Source organism: Macaca nemestrina (assembly GCF_043159975.1).
Source record: "Macaca nemestrina isolate mMacNem1 chromosome 4 unlocalized genomic scaffold, mMacNem.hap1 SUPER_4_unloc_1, whole genome shotgun sequence".
Classification (NCBI taxonomy): Eukaryota; Metazoa; Chordata; class Mammalia; order Primates; family Cercopithecidae; genus Macaca; species Macaca nemestrina.
This window is the reverse complement of record NW_027257554.1, coordinates 100,412-127,078: the sequence shown is the minus strand read 5'-3', so window position 1 is coordinate 127,078 and position 26,667 is coordinate 100,412. Positions and strand designations below refer to the sequence as shown.

Sequence of the window (26,667 nt, the reverse complement as noted above, 5' to 3'; positions counted from 1 at the left end):
CATTCCCTACTGAATTCGCTTAGGACACGGATGTTCCCAAACACACACGGCCCCGAGTATTCCACACCTGGAGAACATTCAAACAACAGACGCTGCAAAGACGTTCCCCTAAAGAGAAACTCAGTTTCTAACTTCCCTTGGGGAAAAATATGAGACCCAGAACTTTCCAGAAAATCAAGTGTGGGAGGAAGCCACTCACCTCTGGCACTTCCTAACCCTGCCTTCCCGCAGGTGCTCAGGAATGCCCCCGCGACATCCCCGTCCACCAGGATGGCAGCAGGCCTCAGACAGCCAGCACCTGGGCAGCTGGGAAAGCAACCCCAGGGTGAAAACGCCATCCCAGGCACCACTTCCCGGAGCCCCTCAGCAAGAAAAACAGACGCGAGGCAGAACCGAGGGCTGACTGGAGCCTGGGGAGCCACAGACCCGCACAGCTCAATCATCGGACATGCTCTTCTGTGGACAGAGCCCAGGGAGAGGCCAGCACAGAGATCCTCGTGCCAGCTCCATGGGCCAGCGTCCTCCAAGGCTGCAAGTTTGTGATCACAGCTTCAGAATTTGGTTCCAGAATCTTCCGGAATCAAAGACACACCAAATTGTAAAGCTGCCAGGACAGCAGGGCCCAGGAGCAGGCTCAGGGGAGGACCACGTAGAAACCCCACACACAGCACACACGTGTGCATGCTTACTCCACACATGCCACCCCTTCACCCAATACTATACACGCAAACGCATGTATGCACTCCATATACACCCTCAAATACCCTCACCAAATGTGATGCATGTACACACTCCACACATACCCTCAAATACATACGACACACATGAACATGCTCACTCCACCCACGCCTGCTAAATACACTCACCACACATGCACAAACGTGACACACGTGCACACTCATTCCAGACATCACACCCCTCACCAAGTACACAGGTGCACACACCCCCAAGTCCAGAACCTGCAGACTCCACAAGCTTTGATTTCCCCCACTGTTTCTCTCAGCACATGAGATCCACACACAGGTGTCATTTACTGACATCTAACACCCGGGGAGGCCCTTAGACAGAACTGCAGTCACAAGTCGGCTTCATTCAGGCATTCATCACCAGCCTCCTGAAGCCACCTCCTGTCCCCACGGGGAGCGGGGGCCGAGACCGGAGACGTCACTGGGCTTACAGATCCCCAGGCTGGCAACCCAGAGAAATCAAGAGGGCTCGGCCACGGCCCTGGAGAGAGACAGGTACTGGCTCAGGTATGCGAAATATGAGTCCTCATTTCCATACAGTGTCACCTACGACAGTGTCAGGTGAAAGCCAGTGGTTTGGCATTCCTGGGATAGACAGTCTTGGAATTACAAGGGAAGCTTTTTACTCCTCCCCTCTGAACACATGAGGTCCATGGTCCCCTCACATCTAACACTGGGAATACGAATCAGTGACTCCTTCTCCACCTGAGGACCACCCAAGAGGATCCACACACCTGCTACAACAGCGGCACCGCACCTGGTCAGCAGGGGAGCAAAGTAAATCCCACCTTTATGACTAAAACTGGATTACCCCGACACTGGCAGCCTGCAGTGTGTATATCCTGAAGCCCCCACATCTGCACCACCTGCAAGAGGAACACAAGCCCTTAGTCCCAGGTTCTCAGGACGGCCTGTGAGGTGGATGCTGGCACCTTCTCATCTCCCAGTGGAGAGGAGAGAAGGCCAGGGTCAGGACTGGTGTATCAGGAGGGCCAGGGTTCAAACCCCATCTGCCTCACAAAGCACCACTTCCCGTTCAAGTGACTTCTATCATCAGCCTTAAAATGTACCACAGTTAGTAGCAATTCTGAGTGCTGTTCCTTAGGACGTCATAAGCAAACATTTTGTTAGAAATATTTTCCAAATCTGCTTTCAAAATCCTATGTTATGAAATGACAAATGAAAATTTGAGCTATGAAATAAAGCACATAGTTAAATGAATCCCAAAATGACTATCGCGAAGGAAACTTTAACTTGAAGTGAAAAATATCCTCTAAATGACATCAGCCAGAATTATCTTCAATCATTACTGATCCCACATGCTTCATGAATTATACAACATCATCTCAGATATGAACTTAAAACCATTAGCTGAATGCACATTTCAGCACAACCAAAGTTCTGCTATAATAAGCAGCACAGGCATCTCTGGAGAGGATTTTAATTGGGACTACAAACGATGCGCACGATTGTGGTAAGAGGTTTCATGCTGGCTGTTCTCCAAGGTGCGACACAGAGAAACACCACTAACCTCAAAGACACCTGCTGCTTTGTAATGAGATTGAGAGACGATGTGGACGGACTACTGTAAATATTTGAAAAGGAGAAACAATGCAAGGAAAGAATCGTATCAGTTTCCCTTTACATTCTTAGAAAAAAACGATTTTTCTTTTCGGATGATTTAAGAAGAAAATGACATTTCTGGATTTTTTTTTTTAACTTTTCTTTCTGAGACAGGGTCTTGGCTCTGTCACCAAGATTGGAGTATAGTGGAGCAATCGCAGCTCACTGTAACCTTAAGTGATCTTCCCACCTCAGCCTCCAGAGTAGCAGGGACCACAGGCACGCACCACCACACTCAGCTAATTTTTCTGTTATACAGATGTGGTCTTGCTATGCTGTCCAGGCTGGTCTTGAACCCCTTGGCCTCAAGTGATCCTCCTGCCTTGACCTCCCAAAGATTTAACCTAAGCGACCATGTCTTATCGGAAAATAGACATTAGAGCAAATGCATTTCTATAAGATTTTCTGCCTCTTTTCACTGGGGAAAAAGGTAACTTGCCTCCAAGGGTCGGAGACAAAGCTGTTACTGCAGACAAGAACGCTGTGCATTCCAGGAACCGCTACACCACGAGGCATGGCCGTGCACCCTGGACGCAGGAGTAACAAACGAGGCCAGCACAGGCCGATGCTGGCCCTCTCCAGAAGCAGGCCTATCCTTCCTCCTCTCCTCAGCCCCCTCCGCTCCCTTCAGGCCTCAGTGGCTGCTGACAGGGGAGAGGCCACAACTAGAGGAGGCTCTCAACTCCACCAGGGACAGGAGCCCCGGACGCTGGGGACTCAACTGCTGCCCTCCGTGCCCACCTCCTTCTGGTCCAGCCTTCTCAGGAGCCAGACGTGGCCACTTTGACCCTCTTTCCCTTCTGTGGCTCCTACAAAAACCAGTTCAGCGAGCCCAGGCTGCCTCACACTCCAGGGACACCCGGCACAGGACCCCTTCATGACCTTATCCAAGCTCCTGGGGCCAGAAGGGTCTTGCACTGTTTCACTTTCCAGTTGAGCATCCCCAGCCTGAAATCCAAAGTGCTCCGAAGAGTATTTCCTTCGAGTGTCATGAGGAAGTTCGGAATGTTTCAGGTTTCGAGCATTTTGGAGTAGGGACTCTCAGCCTTAATTTGAACCTCTTCAAGGAAGCCACACACTGAAGTCCCCGATGTCCACCCTACACAATCCCAGCACACCCTCTGAAGTCCTCAGCAACAGATTTTCTTTCTTCAAAAATAACCACAAGTCACAAACTCACACGCAATCACAGAAGGGGGCTCTGGACACCCGCACAGATGATGAAATTTAACTGTCACATTTTTACCTGGGTAATTTAAAGTTATTTCTCAAAACACACCTGTTTTACTGAGTTGCATTTTAAGGTGAACACACACAAATCATTTCAGGGAAACAAACGTCACTTTGGGCTGCGTGTGGTTTCTTGACTCCCGTGAATAACTCAGCGTTCACCCTCACTTCTGGATAAGGGAGAAGATACAAAGAAATCTGTTAAAACAAAGACATGAAAACAAGTTTAAGAAGGGTTTGAAAGGTTCCTCCTGTCCCCCTTGGAGGGGAGAGGAGGACGCCTGGAAAGCTCACGGGGGACAGGAGCACAGCCTCCTCGGTGTGCCATGGACGCCACCTCGCCAAGGGGAGAGGATGATGCCTGGAAGGCTCACAGGGGTGGGAGAACAGCCTCCTCAGTGCTTTCTACATTCAGCAGCTTCAGAAATTCCCGTAGAAGCAGAACACATGAGAACTGAGACCGGAACATCCCAAAGAAAGGGGACGAGGGGTCAAAAAAAGCATTCGATCATTACCAAGGAGCGCGGGCATGAAGCCGCTTCAAAGACCATGTGAGAAGTCACTCATAGGCGTTTCAGAAAATAAGGGTAGCGCGAGATTGCTCGATCAGCTCAAACAGCCTGCCGTCCCTCAGGCCATGAAGTCTCTGAGTTGAGCCTCTCACTGAGCAGAAGTCACTCGCATCTCTGCCAGAGAAAGTACTACAAGCCGACACAAAACCTCATGAAACCTGGGCTTCGGCCCGTCGACAACAGTGAGTCTGACATGGTACATCCCTCCAGATGGTTAAAGACCCCAGGGGTTTCTCAGACAACCTCAAAGGGCAGTGTCTGTCCAGCCCCCTTTCCAAGTGCTGGATGATTTTTCCTGGTGTACTATAAGCAGCATGCTCCAAAAGAGACGTAATTAACTGGCTGGTGGTCCTCTTAATTTTGAAATTAGAAACACACTTGGCCAGGCACGGTGGCTCATGCTTGTGATCTCAGTACTTTGGGAGGCTGAGGCAGCTGGACTGCTTAAGTCCAGGAGTTCGAGTCCAGCCTGGGCAACATTGCAAAATTCCATCTCTACAAAAAATACAAAAATAAGTCAGGCATGGGGACATGTGGGACATGTGCCTGTGGGTCCTGGCTACTCAGGAGACTGAGGCAGGAGGATCGCTTGAGCCTGGGAGGTTGAGACTGTAGTAAGCTGTGCTCACACCACTGCCTGGGCAACAAAAAGGTTTTTTTTGCCTGTCTCAATAAAACCAAAGAGAAAAAGAATTATATACCTGACTAGGCCAAAATAAAAGAGGCCTTGTGGAACCACCTGAAACACAGCTGCAAATTCTGGCAGGGCCTCCCCTGGCTTGATTTGTGGTGAGTGTAGGACCACTCTGAAGGATAGGACCCCAGGAACCTTCCGAGACTAGACCTTACAGTACAACTTCCCTTCGCTGGATGGAACACTGGCCTTGGAGCCTAGGACACCCTGGGGCAGTGCCACCATCCTGAGGCCACCATGGCACAAGGAGGCCCTACCATCATGAAGCCTGGGACGTCCGTCAGAGCAGTGCCACCCACCTGAGGTCGCCATGCCAGGGGAGCCTGGACATCATGAAGCCTGGGACATCCTGAGGCAGTGCCACGAACCCGAGACTGCTGTGACACAAGGGGGCCCTGGTGCCACTGAGAGGCTGCACAGCAGGTCCAAGGCCAGGCCAGGAGTGAAGAGGCTCCACATCCTTTCCATCCCTCCAGCTGAGTCCACAGACGTCTTGGAGCAGAAATGCATCACCCTCAACGTCCACGGGTAAGTTTTTGGCCACAGAATCTGGAAGCATAAAAGATGGTTCTGGGCTGGTTGGTTGTCGGCTCGGACCTGTCCTCTTTCCACACAAAACCTGGCTCACACCAAGCAGCGTCTACGTCCTGGAAGACCTGCTAAACACAAGTGCAGTTACAAAGCAGAGAAACTGGAGGGGCCCGGGCTGTGCTCCAGTGGCACCAGCGTTTCTCAGGAAGACCCCGGGCATTACAGGATCCAGGACAAGGGCTTCTTGGGATCCAGGACATGGAACAAGAACCCATTCCCCGGTCCTGTTGAATGTGAATCGGCTGAGGGCCAGTTCCCTCCCTCGGAGGACTGAGCACCACCCCACAACACATACCAAGGTAATAACAAGCCCGTTACCAGCAGGAGGCTGGTGATGAAGACGTGAGGACCAGATGAGCACAAGGGATCCTGACAGATCATCCCTGGCACCGAGCAAGGGGCAGACAGCACCCCCGTTCCTGATGCATCAGCCCTGGCACTGAGCGAGGGGTGGCAGCATGGCCTGTGCCCCTGCAGATGCAGAGGGATGTGAGGGGGGCGCAGGCTGGGCTTGGAGGCTGACTCAACCACCTGAGCTTGTACTTCTGTTCCTCATGGCAGGGAGGCTAGGCACAGGCAGCATTAGGGCTCACCTTGCCCCCGGGCTGCATTTTTTTCCTGCTTATGAGTCGTGCTCACTTTACATGGACAGGCATAGCTATAATAACGGTTCCCTGATTATTTCGCTGCCTACATAAAGGGCTTTCAGAATTCACTTCCATCCTTAGGAAAGGGGGCCAACACCAGCCTGTCTCCCTTAAGATGCAATGTCTCATATGGGGAAAAAAAATCAAGAGAAATCTAATAAAGGCCATAAAATACATCAGTTTCAACATGAAAATTTAACAGTTCACTTTAAATTGAAGATGAGTTAATTCACATTTCCAAACCTCTGAAAGCACGGTTACTGGGAGGGAGTGGTTTGCAACACACAAAGGCAGCTCTGTAGAAGGGCCCAGGCTGGATGAGGGCTCAAACATCAGAGCAAGGAGAAAGTCTGAATAAACTCTCTCCTGCCCTGCTGCTCTCCTCTTCCAAAACACACTGGTTATCTGTCAGTTTAGAACAAGGCCTAGGGAGGTGGGAGGCAGGCCTGGGAGGGTCACCTAGCAACCAAGCTCCTCACCCACACAACCGCACCAGGCTGAGCTGAGCAGTACACACAAAAACAACTAATTCTCCCCAAAAAGAAGACGGAAGGCAGCACACTGCCACGCCAGGCGCCCTGCAGGTGAGAAGACTGAAGGGGGCCAGAGGTACCTTTAATCTTGCTTGCATGGTGGAGGGAGGGGAATAATGCCACTCACTTGAGTGTTGCACAATTCTTTCTAGCACTGAGTGGCAGAAAACAAAAATTATAGATGCTTCCTCAGAGAAATGTTTCTGAAGAACTGCACATAAATTACGTTCAGGAAATAGCATTATGAATGCCTCAAGTGCTTCTGTTTTTAATAATCCCAGAGTAATTCTATAAACCCGGGAATCAGTCTCACCCAACTCCAGGATCACGGCCCAGGTGACGTGGGCACGCACATCCTGAAGCTCCAATGCTTCACTAAAGTGGGGCGAGCGAAAATCATCCTAGGTATAATTTACACGGACACAGGAAGGTGGCTGAGCCCCAAACCCCTAAACCAGGAAGACCAGCATCCTTCAGGGGCCTCACCTCTGTCCTTTCCCAGCCTCTGGGAACCACCACTCTGCTCTCTACTGACACAAACGCTGCTCCAAGATACAACCATCTGACCTGGCTGGGATCCAAGTACCCAAGTGCAGGATTGTACATCAGACCCGTGAAGCCAGTATTACAGCCACTGAACGGTAGTTTTCTATCCCACGGAAACCGGCCTTACTAGGGGCTTTTTCGGGGACCACCGACCTCACGCCACCACCCCTCAACTACTTCAACTAACTTATATCATGGCAGAGGCCTCTCCAGGCAGACTAGCCCTGTCCGAGTCCTGCTTCATGGCAAACCCTCCAGGCAAACGTCCTTGGCCTCCCCTCCGGGAGGCTGTGCTCGGAAGGTGCCCTCATTTACTTCTGTGGCTCTGAGACATTTAACTAGAGCCCAACACACCTCTTCCTGTTCACATAGTATTGAGTTAACAGATTTTTATGAGTCAGTTCTCACTGGGAAAAACACCATTTCAGGAGCCCCAATGACCACAAAGAAAACGTTTTTACCTCCCCTTATGTGACGTCGGCAATGCCAGGTCCAGGAAAGGTTCTGGAGCTCAGATAATGGCATATCCACTCATAGCAAGTCTTGGTCTTGTTTCACAAGCTATCAAATGCTGCCCAGAAGCAGGAAAAACCCCACAACGTGGCAGGGAGGGGCGGTCAGCGGGAGTTCTAAGGCCAGACCACCCAGGTCTGCTGACAGCGTGGCGAGGGGCAAACAGTGCAGGATCTAAGGCCAGACCACCCGGGTCCCGCTGACAATGTGGCTTCAGGAGTTTCCTAAACCCTCTCCTCTCCAAGTTTCATGTCAGAAAAATGTGGTGATAACCGTGTCCACCTCATGGGATGACGGGAACACACACAGTAACAGTGTCAGCAGGTGTTTTGCTGGGCACCTGGTGAGGCCACACTGCTGTAGGCTGCCCCACGTGAAAGCCAATTCGTTTAAAATATATATATATATATGTATGTGTGTGTATATATATATGTATGTATGTGTGTGTATATATATACACATACATATATATATGTATGTGTGTATATATATATACATACATATATATATAAGTATGTGTGTATATACCCCAAACCTACAACCCTATAAAGGTCATTAATCCTAGTTATCCTCAAGGCATTGAGCGATCGATAATGAGCCATCCCCCTGCTGCTGACCTGCCTCAGCCCCACCCTCCAGAAACCCCGCATCCACACCAGCTACACAGGATGAGGCCAGGGAAGGAGCAGGACTGTGTCTTGAGAACTTAAACTCTGGGAGCTGAGTTAAATCAGTGCCGCTCAAATCTTGTCACCAACTATCTTGTTAAATTGGGAGATTCCATCTCTGGGGATCTTGAGGGAACCTGAGGCTCTGCATTGAGTGGGGTGAGCACTCGTGCTGGAATGAGATGGCAGGGAAAGCAACCGAATCTGGGGTCGCAGCTGCCTGAGGCTTGGGCACCAGGGCCCTCAAGACAGTGGCAGAGGTCCCACGAGGCAAGTCCCGGTGCAGAGACTCATGGACCAAAAGCTTGCTCCAGGGCCAGGAAGGGCTGCTGCGCTGACAGCCATGAGGCAGGCAGCCTTCAAGCTCCTCCAGCTGCTATCCTGCAGGCAGGGAGGACAGTACCCAGACCACCCCAGGGCTCCCCAGCCTTCCAGGCGGGTACTCTTACTCCAGCCACTGACAAGAGTTCCTATGTTCCATGCTAGGTTGAAACAGTGCCCCAGGCCTTGGGGCACATGCACCCTCCTGCAGGGCCACTCCTACCCAACACCTGGGAATGGCTATTCCCACACATCCCCAACTCACAGCAAAACTTAAAAATGAAAGTCGGAAGATACAGCCAGAAAAGCAATGCTCAAGAAGCAACTCCAGGGTGACTCTTCCTAGAGCTATTGCTAATGAACATCTTTAAAAACATTTCCAGGGTGACTTCCTAGAGTTATTTCTGTTGAAAATCTTTAAAATTCTTCATTTCAAAATTAGCTTTTATTACACTGTCTTCCCTATTCTACCAAGACTCTAGAAAACAAAACCATTACAAATTCCAATTCTATCTTATAGCAAGTTAGAAATACACATGCTTCCTCAAAGGATTCTACGTGTTTCCTTGGCGATATCCTTTCCATGCCCCATGCTACTGCCTGCAATAGGGAAGGCTTTTCCAACCCAACCCATCCCAGCCCAACCCAACCCAACCCAACCCAGCCCAACTCAACCCAAACCAAGGGCCCTGAGACAAGCCCCTAACGAATCGTCTGCAAACTCCTGAGACAGGCTTGCCCTAACGAATTGTCTGCAAACTCCATCTTCCATTAAAAACAGTACTGAAAATGAGCATATTAACTCTTTTTAAAAATTACTGTAAAGCGGACAGTGTTCAGTTCTGTGAATTTCGGCACAAATATTCCCATAATCACCATCACACAAGCAGAAGAGTCCAGCAGCCCCAAACCCACTCACGGGGCCTCATAAGCATACCGTCCCATTCCCAGCAACCACCGTCTCTGTGTTCTCCCATCCTCCGAGTCTATCTTTTGCAAGTGTTGTGGCAAAACACTCGCAAAATCACGATTTCCTGGGCATCGTGCTTGGAGGTGCACCCAGGGTGTCCTGTGATCAACAGCCAGGCCTCGGGGCTGCTGGATGTTTATTATTCCACGTATGGCTGTAGCACATTGTAACCTGTTTTGGGCAACTACAGACAGCGCTATTAACATCTGGGCACAATTTTTCTTAAACATCAGCTTCTGTTTCTCTAGGGTAAATACCCAGGAGTGGGGTCACCGGGCCCCACGTTTGTGTGAGTTCAGTTTTATAAGAAACCTCCAAGTTGTCTGCACCGTGCTGAACCCCAGCATCGCACAGGAGTCTCTACTGCCTGTCCTCACCAGCACCTGGGGCTGTCGGAAGACCTTAGTCAGGCGCTCCAGCAGGGGTGTGAACAAATTCGCTGTGGCTTTGGTGCACATCTCGGTGCAACCAGTCACGCTGAAGGTCATTTCAGATGCTTTCAGGCCATCCTCCCATCCTTCTCAGTGAAGCATCTGTTCAGGTCTCTTCCCGCTTTTAAGTCAGGTGGTTTGTTCTCTGTCATGAGCCGTGGGAGTCCTGTGCATTCTGGATACGAGTCCTTTGCCGGCTGCATGGTTCATAGACATCTTATCCCCATCTATCGAAAATGTGTCTCTTCAATTCCCTAGGGGTGTCTTTTATATTAGAAGTTTAATTTTGATGAGTCTTACTTACTTGTTTTCTTCCTTGATTATGGATCATGGTATCATGGTTAAGAGCTCTCGCCCTAGGTCTTGACAATTTCCATTTCTTCTACAGGTTTTGTAATTTGGTATTTTACATTCAGGGCTATGGTCCACCTTAATTTTCATACAGGAATTTCTCCCTGTTTTCACTCTTTTGCATACAGCTCTCCCATAATTCCAGCACCATTTGTTGAAAAGACTCAAATTCTACTGAACTGCTTTTGCGTCTTTGGGTCTGTTCTGGACTCCACTCTGTCAGCTGACCCGTGTGTCCATCCTGAGCATAATTTATGACTTTAGTGGCCGTCTCTGTGAAAAAAGTAATTCTGTCTGGAAGCAAAAACCACATTAGAAATGCTCTAAATAAGATTCTTCCTCTTGTCAGGAGAGCAAAGCCACCTCCCCAAGGTGAGGCCTCAACAGCTCCCAGGCACAACCTTAACACACAATGGGGAAGGCAATTCATTTCAAGGTAGTTACCAAGGGCCACAACGTGAGACCAGCATAGCCATGAAAACTGCAATAATTTCACAACAGAATGAAATTCATAAAGAACTGCTGAGAAGCGTGTGATAAGTTACATGAATCACTGTTCCTTAAATTCTGACGGTTGACTAGAACAGAAATAGCTTCACGGTACAGTTCAAAGAGGAGAAAGGTAGGTAGGGGTGGTTTCCACACCACACAGGGCCTGCAGGAAAGGGACACTCTTCCTCTAAACAGGAGATCCCGGGAGTGATGTGATAAACCATGGTGAGAGGCACGGAACTGTGCAAGCCGGAGTCGCGGCCTTTGCCCCACCACGGAGCCTGTGTCCATGAACGACAAGGCTCGAATGTCAGGCTGAGGCAACCGAGGCAGTTATCAGGGGACAAGAAAACGAGCGCACGGTGGAGGCAAAGGTCTGAAATTGAGCGGCAACTTCGAGTCAAGTGGGACAAACTGACTCAAAATACAAGTTTCAAAAACCACCACAGCGAGCTGTTCCTCGGCTCTGGAAAGGCTAAGTGACTAATGCCCACACTGAGCATCTGCTCCCAGAGACGACCCTGGTGACCTAAGGCTCAGCTCCTCCAAGCCCGCGCCGAACCTCATCGAGGAACTTTGCTGGTATCTTATGGTACATTGACATGTTCCCTTAAAATCTGGTATTTCATCAACAATGCAGGCGTCAGCTTTGACTCATTCACATTTCGATTAAACAAGATAATTTACACCCTGGCCATCCCAGGTAAGAGGTTTACTACAATCTTTAAACAGAGCCAGAGGCTACAGTCTGCTCCTACACAACACCATGTCTCTACAAGTTCGATGGGTTTTTATTTTCCATGTCTTCACTTGCCTAGTGCTAGAAAGCAGATTAAAAACAGAAGGAACCCAGAAACACTGTTGAATGAGGCTCAAATATCTTGCAGTCATCATCGTGATGAGATGTTTATTAAACAGAAATGTTCTCCCCTGTGGAAAGCAGCACACATCAACACACACCGATAACTGTCGCCAGCATTCCAGATCATCTTCCCTTCCATGGCCACAGTGGAGAGCAATGGACCACGCACACATGCAGACCCACAGAAAGCGGGGTGACACGGCCGATTCTTGTAGCGAGCAGACCAGGGTGCACTCAAAGTGCATCTCTTTCCAGAGGGCCGCCATGGAAAGTTACATATTTATTCCACGAGTTAATGGCGCTGCACCAAACATTTCTATAAGATTGCCTGAGCAAGCTTTTCCTTCTGCCTAAAATGTCCTGACACAAACTGAAAAAGTTCTTGGAGCTGCTAAAGACTTCAGTATCCCCTTAACTATTGTCATGCACGTCCGTGTGAAGAGACCACCAAACAGGCTTTGTGAGGGCAACATGGCTGTTTATTTCACCTGGGTGCAGGCGCGCTGAGTCTGAAAAGAGTCAGCGAAGGGAGGTAAGTGTGGGGCCATTTTATAGGATTTGGATAGGTAAAGGAAAATTACAGTCAAAGGGGGGTTCTCTGGCGGGCAGGAGTGGGGGTCACAAGGTGCTCAGTGGGGGAGCCTTTTGAGCCAGGATGAGCCAGGAAAATAAGCAAGGACCGGCCGTTTTCACTTATTTCTGGTAAAATATTATCAGTTAAGTCCAGGCAGGGCATTTGCACTTTTGTGATTCTTCAGTTACTTCAGGCCATCTGGGCGTATATACGTGCAAGTCACAGGGGACGCGATGGCTTGGCTTGGGTTCAGAGGCCTGACAACTATAGTCTTTACTTTTAAGGTGTGGGGTAAGATCATATAATCCCCAACTAAGCTCCTGATGCTGTGTGTGGCATTCAGCAACAGCACGTTCCATTCCTGGATTACATTTGACTCAAGAGTCCACAGTGAGAACGATTTCTGGTGAATGAAACACCAGGCAGGAGAGCGATTCCGCTGGGCAGCTCTTCACACACAGCCCAGGAGCTGGGGGGAAAGGAAGAGGCCCAGGCGCGTCCACCGTGCTCACGACCCCTTGGAATGCGCCCCACTCCTAGAGACCCGGACCCAAGGGAAATCTGACCTGAAAATGGGCAAACCCTCACTTTGGCAGAGGGATAGGGACTCGAGGCCACAACTTGACCTCAGAGCAACACAAGTGCAGACACAGCATCCCAGGACACCCTCCCTACCCAAATTCAAGTAGGAAAACCAACGCCCCGCCCCCTTGCGGAAACCCACGGCTGCTGGAGCAGACGCCTGCCGGCGTGTACAGCCTCTCCCCCTCCACGTTCTGGGCTCACCAACTGTGCCTCAGCCCTGGCACTGTTCGCCACACCCACAGGTGTGCCAGGAGGGGCAGGTCCTAAGGTCTCCATTGCACCAAAGCCTGCAAGGCAAAGGGGCCGCTCCCTCCAGCAGGAGTCCAGAAGCACACACTGCACCAGCGTCACAGCGTGAGAATTCTCTCCTTGGTCTCCGAGTCTCCAGTCTGTTGCCCGCCAGGGTCTTCTGCCAATGGCAAGGCCCAAGCTGGGCGGCACATTTGGTTCTCACCATTTCCCTTGTCAAGATCAATACTGCAAACATATCCAATTCATCCTGTCACTAAAAATCAAATAATCCGCCATCTCCATCACAGATGACGCAGTCAGGTTTCCGTTACCGGGGTGTTTTTTTTTTTTTTCTTTCTATTTTGAGATGGAGTTTCTGAACGTCGCCCAGGGTGGAGTGCAGTGGCGCAATCTCGGCTCACTGCAACCTCTGCCTCCAGGGTACAAGTGATTCTCCTGCCTCAGCCTCCCAAGTAGCTGGGATTACAGGTGCCTGTCACCATGCCTGGCTAATTTTCATATTTTCAGTAGAGACGGGGTTTCACCATGTTGACCAGGCTGGTCTGGAACTGCTAACCTCAGGGGATCCATCTGCCTCCTCCTCTCAAAGTGCTGGAATTACAGGCGTAAGCCACCACGCACAACCATTACTGGTGTAATTTCTATGCCACTCTCTCACACCCACTCCTTTTTTTTTTTTTTTTTAAAGAACCATCTTTATGGCTATATTTTTTCCAAGAGAATCAGTTACCCATTTGAAGTACAAATAAGACATTGTGTTTAAAAACCAAAAATGCCAATTTGCACACAAGTCTCCAAATACCTAGTCGATTTGAGCCTTCAGAATAAGATCAAGCTGTTGGCTGAATATAACTTCCCTTTCCATCTGTCTGCCTGTGAGTTAGACACAAGGACGAAGCCACGAGCTAGGGACATAAAGGCAGGAACCACCAAGGTAGCCCAGACTCCAAATAAAAGCTCAAAGGACCAACACAAAGGTACCACACCCTGCACGCCCTCCTCTCCTTCCTTTTCAGAATTTCCAGAGGATGAAACAGGGACCTCCTCAGACGTCCCACGGTGCAGGCAGCCAGAGGGGAAGGCGGCGGCAGCCTGAATGAGGTGACCGGGAAATCACATTCCACAAACAGAAATTCTCCATGTGCTTTACATCCTCTGTCTCTGAAGAACTATGCCAGTCTAACAGTCGCTAGAAAACCGCATTCAAGTGTCATTTCACATTTCAAGCAAAGAAAACAGTGGTGGGGTATGAGGGAAAAACATAGTCATGTGTTCTGGGGTATTAAATAAGTTTTTTTCTGTTATAAACATATAATTTTACATTCTCAGTTTTCTGTATAATTGATATGCTTCCTAATTGGCAGACATAGTAATAAAAAGTGAATTCCAAGTGTAAGATCGGAGGACCCGTTCACATGGCTTCAGGTTCTGCTACTGTGTTTCAACTTAAGAAAATGGTTCTATGCGTTGGTAACAAGGCCTGAGAGTCTGTGCGTGAGTCTGTGTGGCTGTCATCAGGGTTCGTGTTGGCTCCGTAGCAGAAGATGTTACACTGTTACATTATCTTCTACAAAAAATCCTGAAACAATGAAGGCTGAATAGACATACACACCCTCCCAAAATAATCCAAATGTCCACCGATATGAAAAACAGATGAATTACGGTTTCCATCATGGAATATTCCTCAGCAGTGAAAACAAACTGTAGCCACAGGTGCCAACCAGGATAAAGAAAACCTTTTAAACACGTTTAAAGTGAACCGACTAGGTGGAATTCCTCGATTACAGGCATCTGCTCCAAAAGGGTACTGTTCTGAATCCTGTGATGTAGAATGATAGTTAGCAACCCTGTTTCGGGGCACATCTAGAAAAAAGCAAAATAATGACTACACAATTTTAAATTCTTTGTAAATTATAACTATTACTATGAAAATTCTAAAAATGTGAAAATCTTCCCAACTGTTATTGGACAAGCTTCAAAATAGATACCCTAGCATTGCTTGCCACACCCACAGGTGTGCCAAAATAAATGAAAATATAGCCCAAGTGAGTAGAATCGAAACCTGAAGATGTACGAGCCGTCCCTGCCTCGCTATCTATACATCGTGTAGAAATTTAAGAGCAGGTAGTGACACTGCAATGCAAGGCTCAAACCAACTGGGTATTTGGAAACTTCTATGCAAATTGGCATTTTCGGTTTTTAAACACGGTGTTATTTGTACTTCAAACAGGTAACTGGTTTGATTTCCTTGGAAAAAATATAGCCATAAACCTGGTCTAAAAAAAAAATAATACGGGAGTGGGTATGAGAGAGAGTAGCTTAGAAATTTTAAAAGTATCGGCAGGGAGCAGTGGCTCATGCCTGTAATCCCAGCACTTTGAGAGGCAGGCCCCACGAGGCCTTTGAGGACAGCGGTCTCCTCTGCTGCCTTCCTGCTGGACTGACCCTACGACATTCACTGGGTTTCCACCCCTGTCTCATTCAACATCCCAAGGGTGGTCTTCATCCTCGTCTGGAGCTCAGCTCTGCCCCAATTTCCTAAATCTCTGCCTTCAGAGCCTGAAAACACCCACGCCCAGGGTCACCCTAAGTCCACGTTTACCCCAGAGAGTCCCAATTTTATGTTTTCCCAGCATGGCCTTAGTGATAATTTATCCTGTAAATTCCAACTGCCTTCACACCTCACCTTTGCTGTCTCCCAGCAGACCCCACTCAGATGCACATGCCCCAGACCCCACACCCAGGTCTGCGCATGCTGCCCTGCTCTGCCCATGTGGGGACCACCTCTCTTTCTTGAGGAATCAGCTGGCGATCATCATCTTGTGGAGGGCTGTCCTGACTTCCAACTCTCTCCAGCAAAGGCAGAATCCATCCTCGGTACTTCCCCAAAACTCAGACCAAGTATGAAGATGGCGCAGATGCTAGCTGTGCCTGGGATGCCATGGGCAGGGTCCCCAGATACTCTGCACATGGCCCGGGGCACCGCCTGAACACAGCAAGTGCTGAAGAAATAAAACTGACATGCGCTGACCTCTGATAGGGCCTCCTTCACCATCCACATCTGTCTCTCCTCTGGACAGTAAAATCCATAAGACACGGAGGGCTTGTCTCACTCATCTTCAAACTCCCAGGGTCACCCTGGCAGGTAAAGGGGGCTCAAATGTCTTCTGAAGGAAGCGGCTCGTTAGCTGCCGAGTTAAAGGGCCTCTGAAATTCAGAGCTCTGCATAGGAGTCCAGCACACTTTATTATGAATGACTCCAACCACGGCAGAAGTGGCCGTGGAACCAGTGCTGACCAATTCAGGGTTTGTTCACTGCTTCTCAGTTCATTATCACAACTCGTGCTCACAGAGCAGCCGCGCACAGATCCTCAGACGCCTACACAGAATGGGACGATGGCGCCAAGTCACGTGAACGTCCTGTTGCAGACTGGGAGACACCGGTCAGACACGGAGCCAGGCAGAGCACAGACCTCGTGTTAAATCGGCTCCTTGTAAACAGCACTCCCGGCCAGGCCCTTTCCTATCTGCACAGCTTCTACAAATTCAACTCTCGCACCTGCCAACTAAGAATACTGCACACCCCCATGTGAACCCCCCATTTACCTCCCAAAATGACCCGGCATGGCCGAGTACAAAAAATTTCAACATAAGGGAACTGGAGGGCATGTGGGGCTTTCTCGAGTCCCTGCTGCCTCCTGATGGGAAGGCCCAATGCTTCACACCCCTAGTGAAGGGCGGGTCTCTTCGGCCCCCCAGCTTTGACCTGGAGCTTAAATCAGCATTAACTAAATTTCATTTTCCAGGACCAACTTCAAAGGCCTGCAAAGCCAGAGAAGAGAGAGGACATGGAACACGCCCTCAACCTCAGACCTGCTGCAAGCACGCACTTCTCAGATGCGTCCCAAGGTGCACAGCGTGTCCGTTGCCTGTTTCACATCCACCGACCTGCAGGTCTTCTATGTGGCATCAGCCTCCTGGGCAACGGAAACAAGAGGAATAATGGCAAGTCCCCTCTGCAGCAAAGGTGAGGCAAAGGGACCCAACGCAATGGAACTGGCCTTTTTCCGACAGTCTCAAAACAGAAGGAAAATACTGTACAGCCAACTTCCCTTCACGCAGGTTTATTTACCTGTGACTCAGAGGCCATGACAGACAACTTCAGGTTCTTACCGATTCCTATTTTCCCCATCCAGGAAGCCTTTGTTTTTAATATCGTACGAACTTGCCATTTTGTACGCCAAAAACAGCAAATATTGGCAGTTTCCTACAGTTCAACCGAATAAAATATGATCATGGCCTTTTGTGAAACCATGAAGGAAAGGTGGATATCTCAATATGTGTTTCCAGACTGGCTTTGTTCCTGAAGCACTAACTCTGTTCACTCAGGATTTTAGACACTGAAGAATAAACATCAATATCCCACCAAGAAAACCAAAAAAACGAAATAATTTTGCATCCACCTTGGAGCCTTTTCAGGACAAGGCAGGACACAAAGTTTTAAAAAGCTGCAGTTGTCCCTCTGTATACACAGGGACATGGATTCCAGAACACCTCCCGAGTTTACCCAAATGTACGTATCCACAGGACCCCGCGGCCACCCTATGGAAGCGCATGTAGGAAACGTCGGCCCTCCACAAAGCCAGGTTTTTTCAGTAAGGGTTTGGTTGGAAAATATTTAACATAAGTGATCCTTCGAAGCTCAAAACCTATGTTGTTCAGGGTCAGCTGCATTTACTACTTGTGTCATATCTGAGGCCTGAAAGCCATCATTCTCGATACCTTAACGTGATTGTTAACAAACTAACTGTTCTGATTAGAAAGAGGAAAAAGCTTATTTTTAAGCTGACAATGAGAGTGGATGCACTACGGTGAACAGAGAACAGACCTAAGCAAGCACCAAGGTCAGGGTGACTGTCTGTGCTCAGACCCACGAGGGCCTGTTCCTCCATCTCCCTCTGCTGAAAGGGATAACTGCTTCTCCCCCATGACTAAAGGGCCTTTTTTAAATATTCACACGAGAAGTGCTATGAAAAGCTGAAAGGTCACAGATAACATTTTTAAAAATAAGCACTAACGTAAGCATTTAACAAGCCCATTATGATTTAAAAAGAAAAAAAATGGTATTAAGTTCTTGGGTGTGGTAGCTCATGGCTGTAATCCCAGAACTTTGGGTGGCCGAGGTGGGTGCATCACCTGAGGACAAGAGTTTAAGACTAGCCTGGCCAACAGGGTGAAACCCCGTCTCTAACGAAAATACGAAAATTAGCCAGGCATGGTGGCAGACGCTTGTAGCCCCAGTTACTTGGGAGGCTGAGGGAGGAGAATCACGAACCCGGGAGGGAGAGTTTGCAATGAGCCAAGATCGTGCCATTGCACTTCAGCCTGGGCGTTGAGTGTGAAACTCCATCCGAAAAAGAAAAAAAAAAGTATCAAGTTTTCCTTCCAATGAACCTATCATTCAGCCACCGAGGTATACTATAGCTAGTTATTCAGCCATGAGATACACCACGGGAGATACAGGCGAGCAGGACACAGTTCTTCCCTGAAAGAAGGCTGCACCCTCGACAGAAGGGAGGCACACACTCCGAATGGAATAGGCATAGGGAACAGATGCTGCTGCAGGTGGAACTGCCTGCACAGAGCACCCGCTCAAGTGTCTGAGAAACAAGGAGCCGTTGGTGCCATCACATTCCATACCTGAGCTGGGGCAGTGGGGAGCCTGTCATCACCACCACCACCACCCGGGACAAAGAGCCCCAGAACCACACAACGAGCTTACAAACTCACCGAGACGATGACTGAGCAATGTGCGTGGAGTGATGCGAACACGCAGACTTCAGGGCCACGCGCGGCGTTGGTTTTGTGCATCAACCTGAGCGTGCCCGGGGTGCCCAGATGGCTGGTTCTGCATTATTTCTGTGTGATATGCATGTTTGCCTCTGGACTGAGTGGAGACCCATCCTCGCCGGTGTGGGGGGCACCACCCTATCCACCCAGGGCCCAAGTAAAACAGCAAGGCGGGGAAAACTGGGTTCACTCCACCTGTGTGGCTGATGGGCCGGTGACATCTGTCTTCTGCCGCCCGTGCTCCTGGGTCTCAGCTCCTCAGACCCGGGTGGGATCTGCACCCTCCGCTCCTCAAGTCTTCAAGCCACACCCTCCCAGGACTCTAGCTTGCAGGCTGTGGGTCCTGGGGCTTCTTGGACTCTGTAGCCCCTGCAGCAAGCCTCCCCCTGGAGACACACGCACACCCGGCTGGCTGTCTCTCTGGAGAGCCCTGACTAAAAGCCGCCCCATAAGTGGTCTTCAGAGTTTCTTTCTAGCCCTAAGATCCCAGCGCCCCTCCTACAATTCTAGGCGGAAAGGTGAACGGAGACCAATGGACAGAGGTGTGTGCGAGGACACACCAGGCAACCGCACTGGGCAGGAGGGCACTAATGCTCACTAAGCAAAGAATCAATGTTGCTTGCCACAAAAATGAGAACAGTAAAGATTTCTTCAAACAGAAATGAGTTTGTTTCATGATTTGCTCTTAATACATAAGAAAGCATAAAAGTAGGCCTATTAACAATTACGTAAGTCTTTAGAGGCCCTTGAACTACTTCTGTCCCTTTGTGTTTTTATAAAAAATAAGCCTGAGGTTAAAGAGAATAACATCACTGGCCACAGCTGGGGCCACGCGAGGACACAGCTTGGGCCACGCGAGGACACAGCTTATACCCCTGAGGTCCCTGGATGCCCCGAGTCCTTTCCTTGCTATTTATGGCAATGTGGGAGAAACCAGGAGGTCTGAGCATGGACCTGACCGTGCTCCCAGGGGCCGAGGAAAGCACCCATCTGTCCAGTCTTCCCTCCACCCCGCCGTTCCCTCCTACCCAGACTCTTGGGCTGACGCGGCTCATGCACTCAGCAGCGCCATCATTCAACGTTTAGCTTCGCATCACGAGGGCCTCCTCTGGCCTCCTCTGACCACTCCTGAACCTGCAGTCAGCACTAGTTTGCAGGACACACGTGGACAAAGTTGATGGATCACGGCCTCCAACGAAGAAGGTGCCCAGGCAAGGAGTCGGAGAGCCGGGGATGGAGCAGCATTCACCCAGGGAGGCGAAGGCCAACAGCGGCCACCACCGAGGACCTCCCTTCCCACCCTGAGGGCAGCTCACCCAGGGAAGCGAAGCCGACACTGGCCACCACTGAGGGCCTCAAGGGCTCTCCCCACCCCGAAGGCGGCTGCGATCACATTTCCCATCGCACCAAGAGACCCCTGTATTGAGCACAAACCTTTTCAACCTTCGAATCAATAAGGAATCACAACACAGACATTCCCCCAATCCAAATGGCCAGCCCACAAAACAGACACGCAATCATACACGTTTCCTGTGGGAAAATCAGTCAGTCCCTGGGGCCTCGCGCCAGGGGTGGGGGAGCATCATGGGGAGATGCCCTAGGCCCAGCCTGGCTCTTCCCTCTACAGCTCCTTTCCCTCCTCTTCCCCCCGCCCCCGCTAGCCTCAGAGGCTCCTCCCTCAAATTCTTTCCCCTTGATGAAGTCATTTATGCCCAAAATGCAAGGCAAAGTCATGGGGGCTCAAGAGAAAATCCATACCGTGGCCCACGTTTTAGATTCTCATAAGTTTGAGAATAATCAAGCAAGAATCTTTGGCATCTGAATGTGGTCTGAATGCATCTGAGCACACTGCCTGTCACTGGCCCGGAGTGGATCATGGGTGTCTCGGACATCTTCGCAACTCTACACCAATTATTTTGAAACACACTAGCAGAATAGAACCATGTGAATAGCTGCTTCTCAGTTAAAAGTAGGGAAAGACTCCAAAAGCTGCCCTCAAGGAACATCCTTCCCATGAGGAGTTTCTGCATCGGGCCCTTCAGGCACAGGCAAGGCCCCTGGGCCCAACTCCCTCATCCCTGCGTCATAAAGCAGCAAAGATGGTGGGGAATAAAGCAAGTGAAAGAGTCAGTCCCGCACAAAACGGGCTCCAGAAGCCACAGCCACTCTCCCAGTGTGGGAGCCAAGTTCAGAGACCTGGAAACACCAGCGTTCCCAGGGAGGAGGGCAGAACAATGCCATTTCTCCCTAGTTTAGGGAGACACCACTCCACGTCCTCTGGCCTTAATAGAAGAGACTTCACATAAATGATTTCAATGACTCCACCACACACAGAAAGTGGGCTAACGCACCCATTTAAATGCCTGGCAAAAACACATTAAATGAACACACAGATAAGCAAGGTTCTCCTGTTATCCACGAAATATTCAGAAACAAATCCAACAAGCAATCTCTTTGCAATCAAAAGACCAATTCAGAGGTGCAGATTAAAAAATAAACGTACAACTGCACCCTTAATACACCAAGAACCAAATTCCACGGAACTGTTATCACATCACCACCTCCCAGCTGAAGGAAGCAGCACTGCCCACTGACCAGCTGTTCACTCGTGGGTCAGTGAACGAAAGGCAGTGCTGTCCAGGACAACGATGAGATGTTAACCTGAAAAGGGCAAAATTGCAGAGGCTGGAGGGACCTTCCAGGTAACCCGGCCCCCTCAGTGGACAGAGGACCCCCGTGGGGCCACAGAGCCCAGAGCTCCAGTGTGTTCGGGGCAAGCACTCAACTGCAACCCTGATGATGTCCGAACGCCTTCTGCCCTTCTGCGTCTCTGCCCCAATAACAGGGAATCCATGAATGCTAAGGACATATAACGCATTTTACAATACATGTAGATTTTTAGCAAATTAAAGATAAACAGTGACAAACTTTGAGAATTAACCAAAATGTAGTTCAGTGAATGCCCAAACTCAAAGCTAGTCTCCAAGACGTGATAAGCTGTGTGTGGTGGTTAACGTCTGTAAATCCCAGCCGTTGGGGTGGCTGAGGCAGGAGAATCACTTGAGCCTAGAAGGTTGGGGTTGCAGTGAGCTGTCATTGTACTACTGCACCCAGCCTGAGAAACAGAGTGAGACTGTCAAAAACAAACAAACAAAAACAAATTAAAGGAGTTCAAATGAACTCGCCCATACCCTTTAAATTTTCATTTGGGTACATGGGGTGATCTAGTTCCTTTTTCCCTTGCAATACATGAATTAAATATAATCTAACAATTAAATGGGAAAATTTAATTTTTTTCCCATTTCATTATTCCCTATCTCAGGGAAAAAGTTAAAATTATTCCCTATTTCAGGGAAAAAGCTAAAAATCATTTTAAACCTTCCTTCCACAAAACAGTATACTCAGTCATCTCTATCTGCTTGATCATGTGGAATTCAGCTTCACATGTCTGCAAAACAGTTTTTGTTAAACAGCGTTTATGTAGACAGGCAAGAGAAAGAAACACTTGGTCTATGTAGAAGCAGCAGAAGACACGTTTTAACAGAAAAGGGAGAAGATACCACCGTGTGAATCTGGAAATTCTGTCCTCATCTTGTCCACACACACAGAAAACACCCAAGCAGGTGCCTAGTGCCCAACAGGAGCACAGAAAGGACAGGGATCCCTCCAGTTGTTTAATGACCAGCCCCACTTGTCACCGCCACATAACAAAATCCGCATGGCAACTTCAGCACGTTTCATTCACGATTCCACGGAAATCAGGCTGAAGAACATACAGATGTTTTGCCCACATTTAAAAATCCAAGTGTGGGACTCATAGAAATAAAATACACTATGGGTTCACTTAACTTTTCCAAATTTTTACTTGGAGAAACCTATAAAGTTCTTGTCAGTTACATCCTTAAGTTTTTCAATAATTTTTAAATGCAAAGGTCGGGCAAGACTTGTAAAGAGGTACTCACATACGGTCCGGTGCGGTGGCTCACATCTATAATCCCAGCACTTTGGGAGGCCGAGGTGGGCAGATCACGAGGTCAGGAAACCGAGACCATCCTGGCTAACACGGTGAAACCCCGTCTCTACTAAAAATACAAACAATTAGCCAGGCATGGTGGCGGGTGCCTGTAGTCCCAGCTACGCTGGAGGCTGAGGTTGGAGAATTGCATGAACCTGGGAGGCGGAGCTTGCAGTGAGATCGCACCACCGCACTCCAGCCTGGGTGACAGAGGGAAACTGTCTCAAAAAAAACAAAGGAGGTACACACATACATGCTACGTTCTTCTCTCAAAGAGACGGGCCCTTTTTTAAGATTCCAGAAGTAAATGTGGTTGTCACCCTGCTTTTGAGAGGATGGGCTGTGTTTTAATCATGAACACACTTTCCTCCATGCACCAAGGATGCACCATGGGGGCAGTGCTACCGCCGCCTCCCCGCTGGAGGCATTCGTTAGCAGGGCAGGCAGTGCCTCGTGCTGGTGGGCATCCAGCAGTAAGGGGGTCTTGCACTTCACTCCCTGGGCCCAGCCCCAGACAGAGGGGAAAGAGACACCTGTATCGTAACTCATGTATATTTATAGACACACAGAGACTCTGCAGTGCAAGGTGCAGAACTAGAAGGAATCATGGAAATAAGAGGGAAGACATTTGGTTATGACTGGCAGAGCCACCTCAAGCCTCAGCATTTCCTGCCGGAGCCCTCACTGACCAGACTCCTCCAGGGTCACTGCCACTGCCTTCCCCAGCTCATGACAGGGCAGACAGTGACAGAGCCTCAGAACAACCCCCCACTCCTTCCTCACCAGCCCAGGGGACGAGCTGTTCATGAGTGTCCCAAAGCCTGAATGCGGGAACACAGAGGTGACTGAGCAGAAAGTGGGACAGCCACAATGGCCACGGGTGTGCAGATATTGCAGGGCACCCCAGCAGCCCTTTCCATCTTAAAGAGGACGGCCACGGGTGTGCGGATGCTCCCGCGTGACCCAGCCGTCCTTTCCACCTTATAGGGGAACGGCCACGGGTGTGCGGATATTCCCGGGTGCCCCAGAGCCCTTTTCACCTTAAGGAGATTTTCACAGTCTCATATCAGTCTCCAAACTATTCAGTGAGGTTGGAGGAGTATCACTGTGGACCAACACTGATTGGCACCAAGTAAGGGCAATTTTATAACCATGTCTCAACCATGAAACAATCAGGTCTTAGGCCATCTGATCTAAGCTTTTTCCATAACAAAGTTGGATAATTAAGTTGAACTTTGGTTTTCCAAAGCTTGTTACAGAAACCACATCTTCCTAGGTGTGGCTCTGTGGTGTCGCGTGCACACATCAGTAGCCAGGCTTGCCAAGACTCACGGCACATTACATGTTCACCTGAGAAGGCTGCTCAATCACTGAGGGCTCTGGCGTGCTCTGAAATGAATTTGCCACTTCAGCCTACACTCTACTCCCTTGTTTGGTTAAAGAAACCCAAAAAGCAGAATTTGTTTTGGCCAATCGCCTGCTGACTCAACTGCAGAGGTTTTCATTAGAGTACTTTCATTGCATCATAGAAAGCAAAGTCATATAGATCAACTCATTATTACCACTCCAAAGGTTTAGTAAATCTCCAGATAATCAGGCAAACATTTTAAGAAGCTACATTAAGGTTTACAATACTCAAAATTTAAAACTACATCCGGCCGGGCGCGGTGGCTCAAGCCTGTAATCCCAGCACTTTGGGAGGCCGAGACGGGCGCATCACGAGGTCAGGAGATCGAGACCATCCTGGCTAACCCGGTGAAACCCCGTCTCTACTAAAAAAAATACAAAAAAAAAAAACTAGCCGGGCGAGGTGGCGGGTGCCTGTAATCCCAGCTACTCGGGAGGCTGAGGCAGGAGAATGGCGTAAACCCGGGAGGCGGAGCTTGCAGTGAGCTGAGATCCGGCCACTGCACTCCAGCCTGGGTGACAGAGCAAGACTCCGTCTCAAAAAAAAAAAAAAACAAAAAACTACATCCATACTTGAAAAAGCCACCATTCCCATTTTAGATGGCCAAATGCATATGAGAAAGAAAGAAACGTGCTGAGCGCATTTTTTGGGTAACCTTATGGAGAAACTGCCACTTTAAAAATGGCTCTAGTTCCTGGCTCCAGATGGGTGTGGTGGGTTGCCTCACTCAAGTTCAACTCCACCTGAAGCTGGGACACTAGAAATCCATTCCCAGACTCCAGGGCACAAGAATTCCCACTTCTGGAAACAGCCTGGAATGCAGACCTGTAGCAGAGAATTCTTTCCTGCCCACCCTAACCGTCCTCTGTGGAAGGCAACAGTCAAAGACAAGTCCACCCCCCAGGCGCAACTGCACCACGAAGAACCATTTCAAGGTGGAAGGTGATTGATTAGTGCGAACAGGCACTTTAGCTAATCACTTATAAGGCAGAGATGGGGGGTTTGAAGGCCTGTGTCTGGCCTTGTCCTCGGTAAATGGTCATCCGCAAGTCAGCCTAAGCCACATAGGAAGGGGCTTCTTGCAGTAAAAGTGGGGGCGCAGTTGTGGGGAGGGGGAATGTCTTAACCACCACTGTTTTACAGGATCACAGGGCTCAGGAAATGTTCAGTATTATCACACACCAAGGTTTTTACAGTCTGAAGAAAACTACAGTCCTAAGGTGTCAGTTCTCAAAGCCTTAAGTTCCTCCTGCTAAGATTCCCAGAGGGTCTCGACTTCTTGCACTGAACCCCAACTTGCACAGGCTCCTGCGTCTTCCTCCTGCAGCAAATGCACATGAGAAGGCTGTGGCTCTGCTGCAGTAATGATGCCATGCAGCTCTAACACCGTGGCAGAGTAATGGCTTTGGCCTGAATGTCCCCAAAACCTCATGCTGAAACCATCTCCGATGGGATACATTAAGAGGTGGGACCTTTGGGAGGTCCTGCTCTCAGGACTGGGGTTGGTGTCCTTGTTGGGAGGTGGAGGTGCCCTCCTGCTCCTCCACCATGTGAGTCCCAACGAGATGCCTGCTGACACGCAAGAACCTGTGAGATGCTGCCGTCTGTATGCCACAGGCCCTGGGACACCAGATGTGTAGGTGCCTTGACCTTGGACTGCCTTGACCTTGGACTTTCCAGCCTCCAGAGCTGTGAGCAATAAATGTCTGTTTACAAATCACCCAATCGACAGCAGCCGGACAGAGAGACAGTAATGTTACAACATGAGTCACTTTCTCACTGGGCCAGAGGCCTCCCCATGAGCCACCACCGTAAAGCAAGAACTCCCTGGAGGATGCAAAGGGGTTCACAAGGAATTCTACCCAGCACCAGGGTGTCTGTTCTTTCTCGTAGGAAGATAGCTGAGCCATGGCAGGAAACTACGGGGTGGGTGGGGCTAGACAGTAATGTGTCACCTGCTCATCTAAGCCTCAGTCTCCTGCCTCTCATCATGACAGCGGGGGTAACCCCCTCACCTGAGCTGTTGGGGGAGGTAAGATTGCTGGGTGATTAACAATTGTTAGTTCCACAGAAATTAGGCAAAGAATCCACCCCTACGTCTTATAAAACCAAACCAGCCCAGGAATTCCACATCACTACTAATTTGCATGGGAAAATGCTGGATTCTCATAAGTTCTGGCATGTCATTTGTAT

General features: G+C 49.4%; 1 long non-coding RNA gene across 11 annotated transcripts in view; it reads right to left on the bottom strand.

Moving 5' to 3' along the window:
• The window catches only part of LOC139361026 (uncharacterized), a 570,651-nt gene that overhangs the window by 475,717 nt on the left and 68,267 nt on the right, over positions 1–26,667 (bottom strand). For 10 of the 11 annotated variants that reach the window (XR_011618603.1, XR_011618602.1, XR_011618605.1 and 7 more), the window contains exons 2-3: positions 5,165–5,414; positions 3,649–3,797 (exon numbers count right to left, since the gene is read on the bottom strand). This is a non-coding gene — a long non-coding RNA (uncharacterized lncRNA). The remainder of the gene's footprint in view (positions 1–3,648; positions 3,798–5,164; positions 5,415–26,667) is intronic. The other variant, XR_011618604.1, reaches the window with a different exon arrangement.